The following is a 16,159-nucleotide window of genomic DNA, read 5'->3' as shown; positions in this document are numbered from 1 at the left end:
TCGAACCACCACCTAACGCCCGGAGTTATACCGGACCACCACCTGATGCCCAGAGTTCTACCAGACCACCACCTGAGGCCCGGAGTTCTACCAGACCACCACATGAGGCCCAGACTTCTGCTAACCACCACCTAATGCCAGGAGTTCTGGCTGACTATCACCTGAGGCCTGAACTTCTACCGAACCACCACGTGATGCCCCGCATTTCTGCCGAACCACCACCCAACGCCCACAGTTCTACCAAACCACCACTTGAGGCCCGAACTTCTGTCGGACCACCACCTGACAACTGAAGTTCTACTGGAACATCGCATGAGGCCCGGACTTCTGTCGGACCACCACATGAGGCCCAGACTTCTGCAAGGACACCACTTGACCCCCAAAGTTCTACCGAAGTACCACCCTACTACTATGGTCTTTTGAACCCCTATCTCCTGCTGACTATGATTCTTTTGACCTCTGTTGCCAAATACGGTTCTTCCGACATCCATCGCTAGATAACAGTCTTTCTGACCCCGGTCTACTTCCAATTATAATCCTTCCAGCCTCCATCACCATACAACGATCTTTTTGACCCGATTTATTGTCAACTACGATCTTTCAGACCCCTATCTCTTGCCGACTATGATCCTTCTAACCTCTGTCGCCAATTACGGTCCTTCTAACCTCCATCATTAGATAATGGTCTCTCTGACCTCGATTCCCTACCTACTATGATCTTTCTGATCTCTTTCCTATCGATTATGGTCCTACTGACCAAACAAATATGTTTATGTTTATTAATGTAACTCACACCATGTAATACGCTCTATATGTTATACATTTGTGACATCGAGCCAAGGTCTTCTCCCAATGAAGGGCCTCATTTGTAACTGACTACAAATACTAGTAGATCCATTCAACCTGGGCCAGACCCTATGAGTTTTCCACTTTTTTAGGGGTTTCTATGTAAAAATTTTGGTGTCTCTTATGAACGATACACCCTCTCTCTTTCATCTTCTTGTGTGCTGGATCTTCATACAACGCTAAGACATTAGACTATATATTTCTCTACCTCCATGAATATTCCATGATGTAACAGTTTGGTGCCGTCAGTGAAAAAATCATTCTTGATTGTGGGGTAACTATTGCTCCCAATCTCAAAAGATCACTCAAATCAATATCTTAATATTATCCATTGATGCATCAATTCTATATGAATTAGATGCGGACTAGGAGGCAACTTTATCTCCAATCGTGGCCAAAAAGATCCTCCAATGCTTTCAACATCAAGATGATATATCAGAAAAATCTCAACAAATTTAAGGATGCTTCCAATCAATTATAAGCTTTATATAGTCCCCTGTTGGACTTCTACTCCTTGGCAATGTCTTATTCTCAACCTCAAAAGACAGTAATAGTCTAAAGATATATCATTCTTCACCTTTTAATTCGGGATACACATGGCATTTTCTCCCTCCCAATCAAGGAAAAATTGATATAAGAAAGTTTCGATTCAACCTCTTCCACACACGTTAGCATCATCAAGAAGGGCTCTAATATACAACCTCGGATAGGTCAAACATTCTAGGAGGATGTCAATCAAATCTTAAATTCTTGATTCAAGAACTATACAATCTTTATTGTGTCACGTTCACTGAATGATCAATCACAGGGGGATTCAATCTATACATCTTCCACACATGTTAACATCATCAAGCAGGGCTCTAACATATAACATTGGATAGGTCATATGTCATTAATGGATTATCTCGACCTCTTCTATAAGCAACTCAGGATAGGAAGAGCAAACATTATGACCCAAAACACAGCTCTATAGAATTTCAAATTGGAAATTTTGTATGTCTGAAAGTCAGTCCAATAAAGGGAGTGAGTATATTTGAAAATGAAAGGAAGTCAATCATAAGTATATAGGACAATTTAAAGAAACTAAATGGCTTGAAAAAACTACTCATAAAGTGTTTCTATCATATCACATGTCAAATATTTATTATTTATTTCATGTATCAACATTTAGGAAATTGATATCATATATATATTGAAGACTTCCTAATGCTTAAGTGGACGTGCATCCTAATCTAACCTATGGAGGAAAGTTTTGAACTTATACTAGCCTTTGATGTAAAGCAGCTAAAAAATAAATAGATTTTGATGTTGAAAGTCCAAGGGAAGCACTAATCAAAGTGGGAAGCAACTTGAAAAAAAAAATGAAAATGAGTCAACAATATTCTGGCATGTTATGAAGATACTGTATATTGGAAATATCGATGATGAAAATTTTATAATGAGAGAAGGATGTAAAATTTGCTATTCTGAAACTCGAGTAATTAAGAGAAATATTTGTTTAACTTTAACTTAATTGATAAATGTAAGTCCCCGAGTGTCTAATGAACCCTTAGGTAAATCAAGAGGTGATATGGGGAAGTGAATTTTAATTCATAAAATTTTCTCTAAGAGCGTTACGACATTGGGTGTGTAGCTCCAATGACGTGGCATTGAGCTCTCCAATGGGAGAAAGGAACTTAAACGTGCAAGGTGATGCAATATCTTTAGATTAAGAGAGACTGGAAGATTCATATGTAGTTCAACGACTCTAGAAAGACGAGCGTTGTGGCACTAGTTCAAATTTATGAATTTTATATGTAAAAATTTCTTAAACCAATTGATAAATCACCCAAAACCTCTCACCCAGCCAGAGAATAAGAGAAGGGGAAAGAAAAGATTGGAGAGATAAAGGAAGAGAGAGGATTTTATAGCCAAAGCTCAGGTTTCATCCCTTAGGCCACTCAGGATTTTTGTAGAGCACAAGGTAAAGTTTTGAATTCCTATCTCTGATTTCAATTCTAAAAAAAATATAAAATTTTATGGACATAAATATGTTTTTATCAAATTTTAAAATGTTTTCAATGCATAACCATTCATATATTATCATGTGTTTTAATATGAATGTTTTAATTATATGCACTCAGACTTCAATCGATTGATTTTTCCTAGAATTATTAGCTATATAAAAGTATTCATGCAAATACACCTCTGTAGTTTTTCAGTATATAGTTAGATTGAGGCTTTTGTGGCAATTGCAATAGATATATAAATGTCTTAAAATATTAACGTAAATACCCCTATGAAGTTGGAATTTGAATGAAAAAAGTTCAATGAGTATATTGTCATACAAATGCGGCTTTTTATTATCAATTCAATGTATTATTTGAATACTACATTGAAATTATAATTTAGTTACTATTACATTTGCAATTTTCATATCATGTTGTTAGAGATGTCTTGATATGTACAGAAATGCACTATCTAAAATAATATAAGGGTCCTATATGTTTTGTTCTAGCCCCATCTGCTTAGTAGAGGCATGTGTAGTAGGTTATGTGGCATTAAATTTGTTCTGATTGTAGCACCACTTATTAGAGGCATGTGTAGAAGGTTAAAGAGAGATATAAGTAGAAGTAAAGTCATAAGGATATATATATATATATATATAATCATTTCTTTGCATATGTTAATAGTTTAATAAATTTAATATAAAATTTTTTCTAATTTGAATGTCAATCATTTTTTAAATTTTATATGAACTCTGATGAAATATTAAAATCAAGTGTAAGTGAACCACTAAAAGCAAGTGTTCTATGATGCATCTGAACCCTCTATGAAAGCGATGTTTTGATTGAAAAATATAGGTTTTGAAAAAGGATTAATTTTCTTTGGGAAAGTTAAATTCTTTTGAATTTTCAAATTGAACACTACATTATGAACAATATATCACACCGGGAGGTGAACATACCATTCTCTAATGGGTTCAAATTTCAAAATTTTGAATTTATCCTGATTATTGCAATCAAACTCAGGAAGGAATCACATTTGACCCCGGAGGGTCAAAATAGAATTTAATCGAGTGTTTGACTATGCTAATCTGGATAAAATATCATTAATTTCATAATCAATATCATAATAACATAACGACATATCTTTCCGAAGAAAAAAGATATCGCTTATTATTAATCATTTGAAAATGATGATAATGATCGTCATATTTAATTTTCCAAAAGATAATTAAACTAAAGGTTTGAAAATTTGATTTTAAAAATCTGGTCTAGGTTACTAAATCTCCTATAAGCGCAAGCCCTCATAGTTAATTACATCATAGGAAACCGGAGTTTCTTACGAATACTCTCGATTAAAATAGTGGTAGAAATTTTATTTAGAATTTCAAAGGTTGGTTTCAAAGAAGATTAAGGGTTGGAAATTCAAGTGGGATTGGGTCAAAATTGAAGACTTATTTCTGGAGTCAAAGGAAGAAGAGTAAGAGGCACCTAGGATTCTGAAACAAATCAAAAGTGCCCCAGCCTATCCTAAGTGTTGGACTTGAATTTGATTGAAAGTGATTTAAGTTTGAATGATTAATTTTATTAGAAATTTGGGATTCAATTCCCAGAGGTTGAGGTTCTATGGCCCGAGCCTGCCTCAGAACCTAAGTCTAAATTGGGTACTATAAAGTAACCCGAGCCTAACTAGTGCAATGCAAATCTGGACTTACCCCGGCCTGGATTGGGGAGCCAGCTAAACCACCTAGGCGCTTTTAGAAACATGTATCCGGTCAATTAATGTAGAGTGGTAGGGACGTTATTTAAGAAAAATTTTGAGAATAGGGCCGACATCTAGAGCAGATCCTAATTGGCCCTTTGACTTATATTGGGTGTTTGATGCTTAAGCTAACAATGCAATTAAAGATTTAGACTCATTTAATTTGTTACTAATGCAATACATGCTTATTGACTCGATTGAATGCTTAAATTTGAAATGAAGAAATTTTTAAAAAGGCTTAAAAATAGATTTTTCCCTAAAAGAATGCACAGATTCCCCTTGACAGATCTGCACCCTCATAGGCCAGATGGTCTGTCAAAACTCGCAGGCAGGAAGGTGCCTAACAAGTGAAAAGAAGATGCAACAATTATGCATACGAACTCCCGGCGATCCCTGGCTTACTTCTTAAAGTGTTAGAGTTTTTATGTTGGCTTAAAATTTTTTAATTTGATTTAAGTAGAAAAATTTAATAAGTCCTTAAGAACCTACAATCGAATTCCAGGTCAAATCAAAATCAACATGCAAGTAAAAAAGACTATAAAAATAGGTAGTTATACTGCGCATCAATTAAATAAATCAATCAAATCAAATTAATATTAAATTTAAAGTCCATTTGGCAAGTGCCACTTGATATTACAAACCAAGATTGCATAAAAGTAAAGTGGCCGGGCACCACTGACAACAACTTGAATTCTACTTCTAAGACTCAAGTTTCTTTGAGAATGGGTTTCTTCTCGTTCTTCACTTCTTCATCTTCTTATGAGCATCTTAATTTGTCGGGTCCGGATATCCAAATGAAAAGAAACTCCCCCTTGGAAGGGGTGTTATCTTTTCTCTTTGGATATTTTAAAATCATCCTAATTTGGAGCTCCAAATGGAGAGGGACTCTCCCCTAAGGGATGTCCCTTCCTCTTTGGATTCCAAATTGGATGTTATCCCATCTCAAATCACTTGAAATTACAAACTCAAATCAAATCAAATTTACATTAATCAAAATTGAAAAATATAAACTTGATCCTGCAGGATTATCCTAATAATCAGCAGTTATATATAATCCCAAGAAATTATAATTGATCTCAAGCAGTTGATATATTTGAAATTTAAAATGCTCAATTACTCACAACACAGAGTGCAGAAAAGTAAGTAAACAAACACATCAATTCTAAGCTAGCAACCAGCATGCAGTAAAAACTCGAAAACCCGGCGCATAACGAAAAGTAAACACCGGCCTAGCCTAAAACTATCCTAGCAAACCATCTAAAGTGTGTGAGGTAGGTTTTGTGGTTTTGATATGTCCTAAGTAGGATCATTAGATTGAAGTTGCTTAAGGTTCGATTTGTTGAAAGGCTTAAAGGAATATTTAATTGAAGTTTAAATATTAATAATTTAAAATTAATTTTAAGTTTGATTTTAATTGTTTGTTGGATACCACCTTTATTTTTCACCGAGGCCGTGAAGTTTATTTTACCTTCCTTGGGGCTAACTTAATAGCCTCGTAGGCTTGGGTTACCTAGTGGTACCCGATATAATTAAGTGATTTGATTTGATTAATGTTTGAAAGTTAATGGATTTTATTTAAGGTTGGTTGATTACTAATTTTTTAACGTTAGTTAAAGATTTTTGGAGTTTCAAAATGATATTCAAGTTTTTAAGAATTTTTAATTATTTTAATCATTTAATTAAGGGGTTAAAAATTGACTTTTTGATTAAAAGTGTTTTCTAGAAAAATAATATTTTATTAAAATACTAGATCTTAATACGATGAGTTATACTATAAGTACGCTGGAATTGGATTTTTCTACAATTTATTGTAAAGGTTTGAAGTTTTAGCTAAGATTTGACTTAGGTTTGACTGATTTGTTGACTTTTCATATTTAAAGATTTTCTTGAATTTTAAAATGTTTAATAAATATTAGACATTATTATGAGTTGAATGCAATTGAGTTTGTTCAATTTGGGGTTTTCTTGAATTAGTTATGAATTTCTTAAATTTGATGTGTTTATTGGAATTTTTTTAATTTGTTTAATTAAGGGGTTTCTATAGTTTTGCTCCAAATGAGTTTCTAACTCCTTTAAACCAACTCCAAAGGTCATGAATGACCTAAGGAGAGATTCCCAAGTGTTTGGGAATTTATTGGAAATTTTAATTATTTTTAATTAATTAAATTAATTAAAGATTGAATTTCACTTAAAATTAAATTAAGCTTTAATTTACTGTCAAAATAAATTGGTTTTAATTTTCATTAATTAAGGGTTTAATTCTGGTCTATTAGAGGTCTTATTCATATTTTTTGGGTTTAATCATGATTTATTACATTTTTTAGAAGTTTTAATGGCTTAATTAAGTTTTAATCTTAAGAAAATTGATCAAGGGGCTTAATGACTTCAAAAATCAGTGAAAATTTTTCTAAGGGTTGTAGATGTCACTATGCTCAAGGGTTTGAAGTTTCAAGTTAAAATGATGTATATCCTAATTATTGGAAATATTCTGAGTTCTCTAAATAAGTCCTTAATTATTGTCCTTAATGACACTAAGTTTGAATGGGTTCAAATCAAAGTTTCTCTAACCCTTGAACAACATGTAAGAAAATATACATAGCAACACAATCAAGTCCTTAAAACTAGGAGAGCCTAGGCTAGGTGGTGTGTGCACAACCTAAGCATGCAAATCAACTTAAAGCTTAATTAAGTAAGGGATTAATCAATGAATAATTAGCAAAGTAATTATTAATTGATTAATCAACTTCCCCAAAAATTTCTATTCAATCTATGCTTAAAATCCCAAGGGATCTCTCAAATAATTAAGGATTTAAATATATATAATTTTAAAGTAGATTTCAAAAGATATATATATATATATATGTAAATATATATTTTAAAATAAAATAATTGAAAATATTATTAAAATAAAATTTGAGGGGCTGAGAGACCCACTGATTTTAAATTATTTGAAAATAAATTTTAAATTCTAATATAATTAATATAATATTTAATTATATATTAATTAAATACTAAAGTATTCAAATAATTGAAATTATTAAATATAAATAAATATTTAAGATTTAAAATTAATGTTAAGTTGAAGTGTTTTGAATTTGAAAATTTTTGATATATTAATTATATTCTTATGAATTAATTTGACTTTCTTTGGAATTTTTGAAGTTTTAAAACAATTAAATGAATTTAGAATAATTAAAAATTAATTAATGTTTAAAATAATGTATAAACTAAATTTAATTAAATCTTAATTATTTTATAAAATTTTAATTATTTAAAAATTTTATTTGAATTTTAAATTTATTTAAGCTTGATTTTGATTAGATATTAACTAAATATTTAATTAGCTAATTAATATAGACAATTATTTAAAAATATAAAGCTTATCTTAAACTAATTCTTAATTTTAAATTAAAATATTTTTAAAATAAACTTCTGATAATTTAAAATATTTTAAAATACAGGTTTTAATTTTAAAAATATTTAATTAAATATTAAATCAAATATTTAAAATAAATTGGTTTTTAAATTATTTAAAAATATATTTAATATTTTAAAATAATTTTAAATTAAAATTAAAAGATTTAATTTTTTGGATATTTAATATAAAATATTATTTTTTTAATCCTTATTTAATTTTAATTTTTTTTTTAATTTTCTGTATTTAAAAATAAATTCAAACTAAATTCTAATTAAAAACAGGAAAAAATGGCGGCGGGAATGCCACATGGCGCGTTTTGGTTGGATGGACCAAAACATGTGGCAATCATTGCCATTTTATGCGTGGCGGCGGCTGGGGCCCACGTGGCAGCCACTTATTCAGGTCAGCAAGGCACGACAGCCGTTGGATTCGCTATGATCCAGTCCGACAGCAGAGATCAAATCCCGCTGTTTGATCTCGATTAAGAGAGATCAGACGGCTGGATTGAGATCCCGCAGTTCTGATTCAAATGCGGAGATCAGCTCGGACGGGAAAATAACCACGAGATCACGCTGCTGGTTGATCAAAGCCATGGAGGGGCTTGATCGGGACCGTTGATCGCACGATCAATGGTCCAAAAAACGTGCAGCACATGTACGTTACGAACCGAAACCCTAATCGACTAAAACAACTCGTTCTCTTGATTCACTCAATGAAATTAATTGAAATTTTAAATGTAGATTAATATATCGAAGAGAATTTATGGGAATTGAAATTAACGGCTTAAAATGAACTTTAAAAGAAGCTATTTAGACTAGTGTAATATAATCTAAGGTTTTAATTTTCACCTCGATTTATGGACGGATTAAACCATTTTTGGATTCTCTGAGCTGGTAGGCTGTCCACGACTATTTTTGTTGAAGACACCACGGCCATATGAGCAATGGATCGAGCTGGAGAAGACTGGACGTGATTAGCCTTCAGTTTGGCCGGAAAATCACCGGAGAAGGTTTTGACCGGCGGGATTTGAGTGGGTATGTGTTGAAGATGGTCTGGTGAGCTCCAAAAAATAGGAGGCTGGGCTTGAGGGGCTCTGGATAGTGAGAGAGTGTTAGGGTTAGAATGAGGCTCGATTAGAGGATTTAGAATAGATCCAAAGGTCGAGATTCTAGGAGGATCCTAGAGTTTGGATTGGTCTGGAGATTAAATCGATCTGGGGTCAGGATTGGTCCAAGTGACCTCATACAAAAATGAAGTCAACAAGCGGCTTAAAAAATATAAGCCAAAACTTAAATTTTTAGTCAACTTTTATTATTATTTCATTTACTCTTTACATGACATTATATTATTTTTATTAGTGAATTATTATGATATTTGTGATGGGTTGAGAGAGAATTCTATTGAGCTGGTATACTCATCTTATGATATTTTCTAGTATTTTAGAGAAAGGTAAAAGCCCAGTGGAGTAGAAAGGTATAGAGATAGGATCTTCTGAGTCTAAGTGATTGAGGTATTATTTTGAAATCTAGTGTTTGATTATTTTGATATATAGAAAATTTCATGAGCTAGATTATGAAATGATAAATGTTATGTTACTTTATTATTTGAATTTTAGTAGCTCTGATTGTTTGTGTTGGTGGTTGAATTATTTAATTATAGGTATAAGGTTCTAGTCCTTCTATTAAATTCTAAGGTGACACATGTTATCTAATTTTGATATCATTTTATGCAAGAACAGGTTATAAGCTCTTAGAGTTGGAGATCTGAGGTACAACATTTTTCTTAAGGCACATTATTCAAGATATACTATATATCCAAGAAGTAACAAAATATATAGTGATATGAAATATATGTTATGGTGGGTTGGATTAAAGAAAGATGTGACCAAATTTGTTTCAAAAGGGGGATCATATTAGTTAGTGAAAGCAAAGAATCAATGATATGGTAATCTTCTATAACCGTTGTCTATTCTAAAGTAAAAATTGGAAGATGTGACAATAAATTATTCCATGGGATTTCCTAGATCGAGGCAAGAGCATATTGTTATTTAGGTTATGATGGATTGTTTGATGAAATCTATACATTTCATTCTAATTCGACAATTCAAATTTGTGGACATGCAAGCATAGATTTATGCTATCAAATTGAACGGAATGCCAAAAATGGAGTTTCTAATTGGGATAATAGAATTATTTTCAGATTGTGAAGAGGCATTCAATAAGCTATACGTACTAGTTACACTTTAGTTTGACTTTTTATCTGCAAATTGATGGACAATTTGAAATGACTATTCATATATTGGAGTATCTTTTGAAGCTTTGTATTTTAGATTTTGGTGGATATTTGAATGATCATATTCTTCTTATTGGATTTACCTCTAAAAATAATTTTTAGTCAAGTATAGATATAGCCCCTTATAAAGTTATATATGGAAGAAAATTTAAAACCTCATTATCTTAGACAAAAGTAGAAGAGAGAAGTCTGATTGGGCTACAATTGATAGAGGATGCTATTAAAAATATTCATTTGATCAAAGATAGATTGAAAGTTGTACAATACAAGAAAAAATAATATTATGATTTAAAACATTCATCCGAAGAATTTCAAATCAGAAATTTTATATATGTGAATATAAGGCTGATGAAAAGTATAAGTAGGTTTGAAAAAGAAGGAAAGATGAGTCCAAGGTACATTAAGCTTTTTGATGTGATTGAAGGGATTGGGATGTCTACTTACATATTATTATTACCTTAAGATATGTCTGATATTCACAATGTATTCCATATATCTTCTTTAAGTAAATGAGTATCTGAGTCTAGATATTGGATATTTGTAGATGATGTTTAAGTACGTACAAATCTGATCTATATAGAGAATCATAAAAGATTTTGACATACAATGTTAGGAAGTTGGGAAATAAAAAAATTACAATGGTCAAGATGTAGTAGAGGCACATGACTCAAAGAAAAGCTATTGGGAGAATGAATTTGAGATATGAAAATTATTCCATTATCTGCATGTTAAATATGAACATTAAAATTTCAAGGAGGAAATTTTTTGAGGAGAGATTATAATACCTAATGCTATGAATTCTGACTTGTATGATCCATTTTAGTAAGTTGCATAAATTTGTATGCATATTATCTATTCTAGATAGATTTCGTATGTGTTTTGAAGGTTTTAGTGTGCTTGTGATATGTTCTAGAGCGATACAAGGGGTTTATGTGTACAAATTTAAATTTGAAAATTTTATTTGGGAGTGTTGCGGTGTAGTTAATACAACCATTGCCAAGTACCAAGTCCTCGATGAGAAAAGTGGAGGGTTGTGTTATGTAGTCGACAACCAACATAAAACTTGTTGAATAATCATGACATGAATTCTTTAATACATTGTGTTAATGTTAGGGTGTTCCCTAGAAGCAATGCGCTGTATGGACTGAATACAGCGAAAATTATACAAGGGCCATTGCATCGGTGCCTAGATGCATGTTAAATATGTAAGGGTTCCCACATCATGGATGGATGTAGGCAAAGAAGCTAGTCCATGAAACTAAAAATTAGATTAGCATATTGGAATTTAAGTTCCCTTACAAGCAAATTAATAGAAGTAATTGATATTATAATTCATATGAAGATAAATGTTTTATGTATTAAGGAAACTAAATGGGTGAGAGAGAAGGCTAAGGGGATTGATAGTTTAAGGTTTAACTTTAGTTTTTTTGTAGGAGTCGTACTAGAAATGGTATTTGTATGATTATAGATAAGAGTTTAAAAGATGATGTTATTAAAATTGAAAGAATTGGATATATAATTATAGCTTTGAGGATTATTTCTAATAATATTATTATTAATATTATAAGTGCTTATGCTCCTCAAGTAGATTTAGACATGTGTTCAAAATTAAAATTTTGAAATGACTTAGAAGAATTATTATAAAAGATACCTCTTGAAAAAATAGTTTTTATGAGGGGATATTTAAATGGGCATGTTGGTAGAGAGGTAGAGGATTTTAAAAGCATTCATGGTGGCTATGGGTTTGGAGCGACTAATGAAAGTGATAATATTATATTAGATTTTGTTCTAGCTTATGATTTTGTAATTTCTAATACCTTATTTAAGAAAATATATGAGCATCTCTTCACTTATAAGAATGGATATATAAAATCTTAGATTGATTATTTTCTTATAAAAAATATATCATTTAGATTGCAAAAATTGTAAAGTTATTTCAAGGTAAAGCATATGTACCAACATCGCTTATTAGTTTTAGAATTTAAAAATTTTAATAAATCATTATTTTAGGATTAGATGGTGATATTTAAATAACTCTAAAAAAAATATTTGAAAGTAAGATCACGATCTTAAGATTTTGGCAGTGCATGAGGAAGCAAATGTTATGAGGGAAATAGTAGCTTATAATATTAAGAATGTTGCAAAGAATGTACTTGGAATATCAAAAGAAAAAGCTTATAATAGTAAAAATAGTTGGTGGTATAATCAAAATATGTAAGAAAAGATCAAAAATAAGAATCTATGTTATAAAAATTGTTTTATATGTAAAAACTCTAAAAATTGGAAAATATAGGAGTCTAAGAAAGTAATATGTGATGCAAAGGCTTTAGATGTTAATGATTTATATAATATATTGAATACTATAGAGGGCGTCAGATATATATATATAAGCTAGCCAAACAAAGAGATACTAGTAGTAAGGATTTAGTTCAAGTGAAACACATTAAAGATGAAAATCAAAAAGATCCTTTTTTAAAAGAGGATATTCAACAAAGCTGAATGAGATATTTTGATAAGCTTTTCAATGAAGATTGTGAAATATGATTGACTTTAGTGACCTTAGCACTCCAAATGAAAATGGAGAATTTTATTTTTCTCGACATATTACTAAAATTGAAGTTTGTGAGGCTTTAAAGAAAATGGAATGTTGGAAAATGGTTGGACTTGATGATATTCCCAAAGAGGTGTGGAAACTCTTAGGAGAAGAAGAAATTTCTTGGCTTACTAAGCTTTTTAATATTATTTTGAAGATTAAAAAGATATCAAATATGTGAAGACTAACAGTGTTGGTTCCTATTTTTAGGAATTAAGTTGATGTGTCTACTTTAAAACTATAAGAGAGAGTTATGGAACATAGGTTACAACATGATACTAATGTTTCTCAAAATCAATTTGGATTCATGACAGTTAGGACTACTATGGAAGACATACATTTATTAAGAGGGTTGATGGAGAAGTATAGAGAGATTAAAGAGGATCTTCATATTTATTAATTTAGAGAAAGCATATGATAATGTTCCAAGGGAAGTGCATGGAGAGTTCTAAAAAAGAAAGGGGTTAATAATGCTTATATTCAAGTCATCGGGGATATGTATGTTGGAGCTATTACTTGTGTTCAAACACAAAGTGGTTTGATCGAGTATTTTCCAATTTTTGTTGGATTACATCAAGGATCGACCTTAATCCCATATCTTTTTTGCTTTAATCATGGATGTTCTTACTAGAGATTTACAAGAGGATGTTCCCTGGTGTATGCTTTTTGCTGGTGATACTCTTCTTGTTGGTAAGACTAAAGAGGGAGTTGAATGTAAACTTGAATTATGGAGGTCAACCTTAGAGTCTAAAGGTTTTTGTTTGAGTAGATCTAAAATCGAGTACATTGAGTGTAATTGTTAGTAGTAGTAGTTCTAGTTGGGGTTTTGTAACTTTAAGTGATCAAGTCATTAATAAGTGTATGCGTTTTAGATATATTGGGTCTATTGTTCATAGTGATGGTGAAATAGATGGAGATATTATTAGTAGAATTCAAGTTAGATGATTGAAGAGGGGAATGCATCAGGATTGTTGTGTGATAGAAAAGTACCGCTCAAACTTAAGGGAAAATAATATAAGATGGTGGTTAGACTTGCAATGTTTTATGGCATTGCATGTTGGCCATTAAAAAGAGAATCATAATGTTAAGTGTTGCAGAGATGAGGATGCTCACGTGGATGAGTGGATTTACATTTAGAGATAAGAAACGAACTGAGCATATATGTGAAAAAGTTGGAGTAGCTTCAGTGGAAGATAAGATTAAAGTGAGTTGCCTTAGATGATTTGGTCACATAAAAAGGTGGCCTTATGATGACCCAATTAGGAGAGTATATGTATTAGATTTGACCTATGTTAAGAAATGTAGAGGTAGACCTAAATAGACTTGGTTAAAAAATATTAGAAATGACCATTCTTTATTAAATCTAAATGAGAATTTGGCTTTTAACAGAACAATGGAGAAAAAGAATTCATGTAGTCAACCCCACGTTGTGAGATAATGGCTTGATGTTGTTGTTGTTGAGTGTTGCGATGCTAGGTTGGGTATTCTATAATGTTAATCTTTCAGCTTTAAGTCATTTTATTATGAATAGTTTTGGCATAACAACGCTGCTATCTAGAGCATTGTTGTGCTAAGTCAAAATTTTGTAAAAAATATCAATTTCTTTTTAATTTTTTTAATTTTTCCAAATTTTCCCCCCTTGGAGTTGCTAGCTGGAGAGAGAGTTTTCTAGAGAGAAAAAGTTCATTCAAAGTTATTACAATCCTTTTTTGTTATTGGCCTAATTCAAAAAGTTTTCAGGATCAAGATAGGTTATATTCTATTTTAATTTTAAATATTATGAGATTTATCAAATTAAAAAACATAAATTATAATGTAAACATGGCAATAACTTAACAATTGTTGAAATTTTACCCCCTAAGTTTTAATATGTTGTTTATATAAACATTGCTTAAAATTGAGTAACATAAAGCTCACCATAAGGTCCGCCTAAATATAATTCCAATGAAAAATGCCTCGAGGCTTATGCTCAAGTATTTTTTTTATGAGGCTTGTGCCTTAGCTTGGCCGATGCCCTCCTTGAGGCACGTCACACCTTTCTTTCTCCATATTTATATATTTTTGTATTAAAATTTATCTAAATCTTAAACTAAAACCCCGAATAAATCAAGCCTTCATGAACCCTTGAGCTGCAATAACATTCTCTCGATTGCCTCGACCTCTAGCCTACCACTTTGGCAACAACCATGATCATCGTAGTCATGGTTGGGGATTACTTGAAAGCCACACACTACCGCCTCCTCCTCTAAAAATTTTGGAGTATTAATCTTATCTTTATGATGATAAAAATATATTTATGTAAGAAGAATATAACTAAAATAAATGAAGAAGCAAATTGTGGACATTGAATTCCAAAAGATAAGGCAATGGAGAAACTAAATTATTAGGATTATGACTCAAATAAAAAACCCCTCGGTGATGGCAGTGCAGATGATTTATGAGTTATTGCTAACTAGTTCAACTTTCTTTAGAAATTAAATGTGGATGAGTGGGAAACTTAGAAAGAAGGAATTTGAAGTTGAACTTGATTTTATATGATACTTTTATGCAATTCATGTATTATTATTATTTTTCTTTTGTAATATTTGGATTTCAATTCTATTTCATATAATTTATTACTTGTCACTCTATGTCTTGTGTAATTTTTTATTTAATATGTATCTCAATTTGTTACTTTATAGTTCAATAGAAATTTAATATGTCATCACTTAATATATTATTTAGGTATTATATAAAAATTTATTTTTAACATTTATTTTCACTTTATACAATTTTTTTTTATTTGGAGGCTTGTACCTCAAAACATCTTGAGGCTTACGCCTCACCTCGCGAACGAAAAATATCTTAATACCCAATTGAGCAATTTTAAACTAGTACAATACGAATATTCTACACATTTTAGAATTATTTTTTTAAAGTTCATCAAATAAATTGAAAAATATGCTATTTCCAGCAATTTGAAGAATAAATTCGACTTTAAATAATAATATTGTTATACAACAAAAGTTTTAAAATAGTGTTCAAAACAAACCCTGGTAAATTGTGTTACAAATCTATTTTCATGGCTTATGTTTTGATGATTGACAAACACTATTTTTCTTGGACTGCTTGTTGCTTCTAACTTTTCAGGAATCGAAGATCGGACGAACAGACGAAGCCAGTTCAGGATTGCATAGGATTAGGGTTGAGTCAGTCTGTACTTTTGTTTTTCACTTCTTGAGTCTTCTTGTAATGGTCAAAGAGACTGATGCTAAGTAGCCCTA

The sequence above is a fragment of the Dendrobium catenatum genome, unplaced genomic scaffold (assembly GCF_001605985.2).
Source record: "Dendrobium catenatum unplaced genomic scaffold, ASM160598v2 fragScaff_scaffold_747, whole genome shotgun sequence".
NCBI classification, from domain to species: domain Eukaryota; kingdom Viridiplantae; phylum Streptophyta; class Magnoliopsida; order Asparagales; family Orchidaceae; genus Dendrobium; species Dendrobium catenatum.
The sequence above is the reverse complement of the archived record's forward strand: the minus strand, read 5'-3'. Positions refer to the sequence as shown.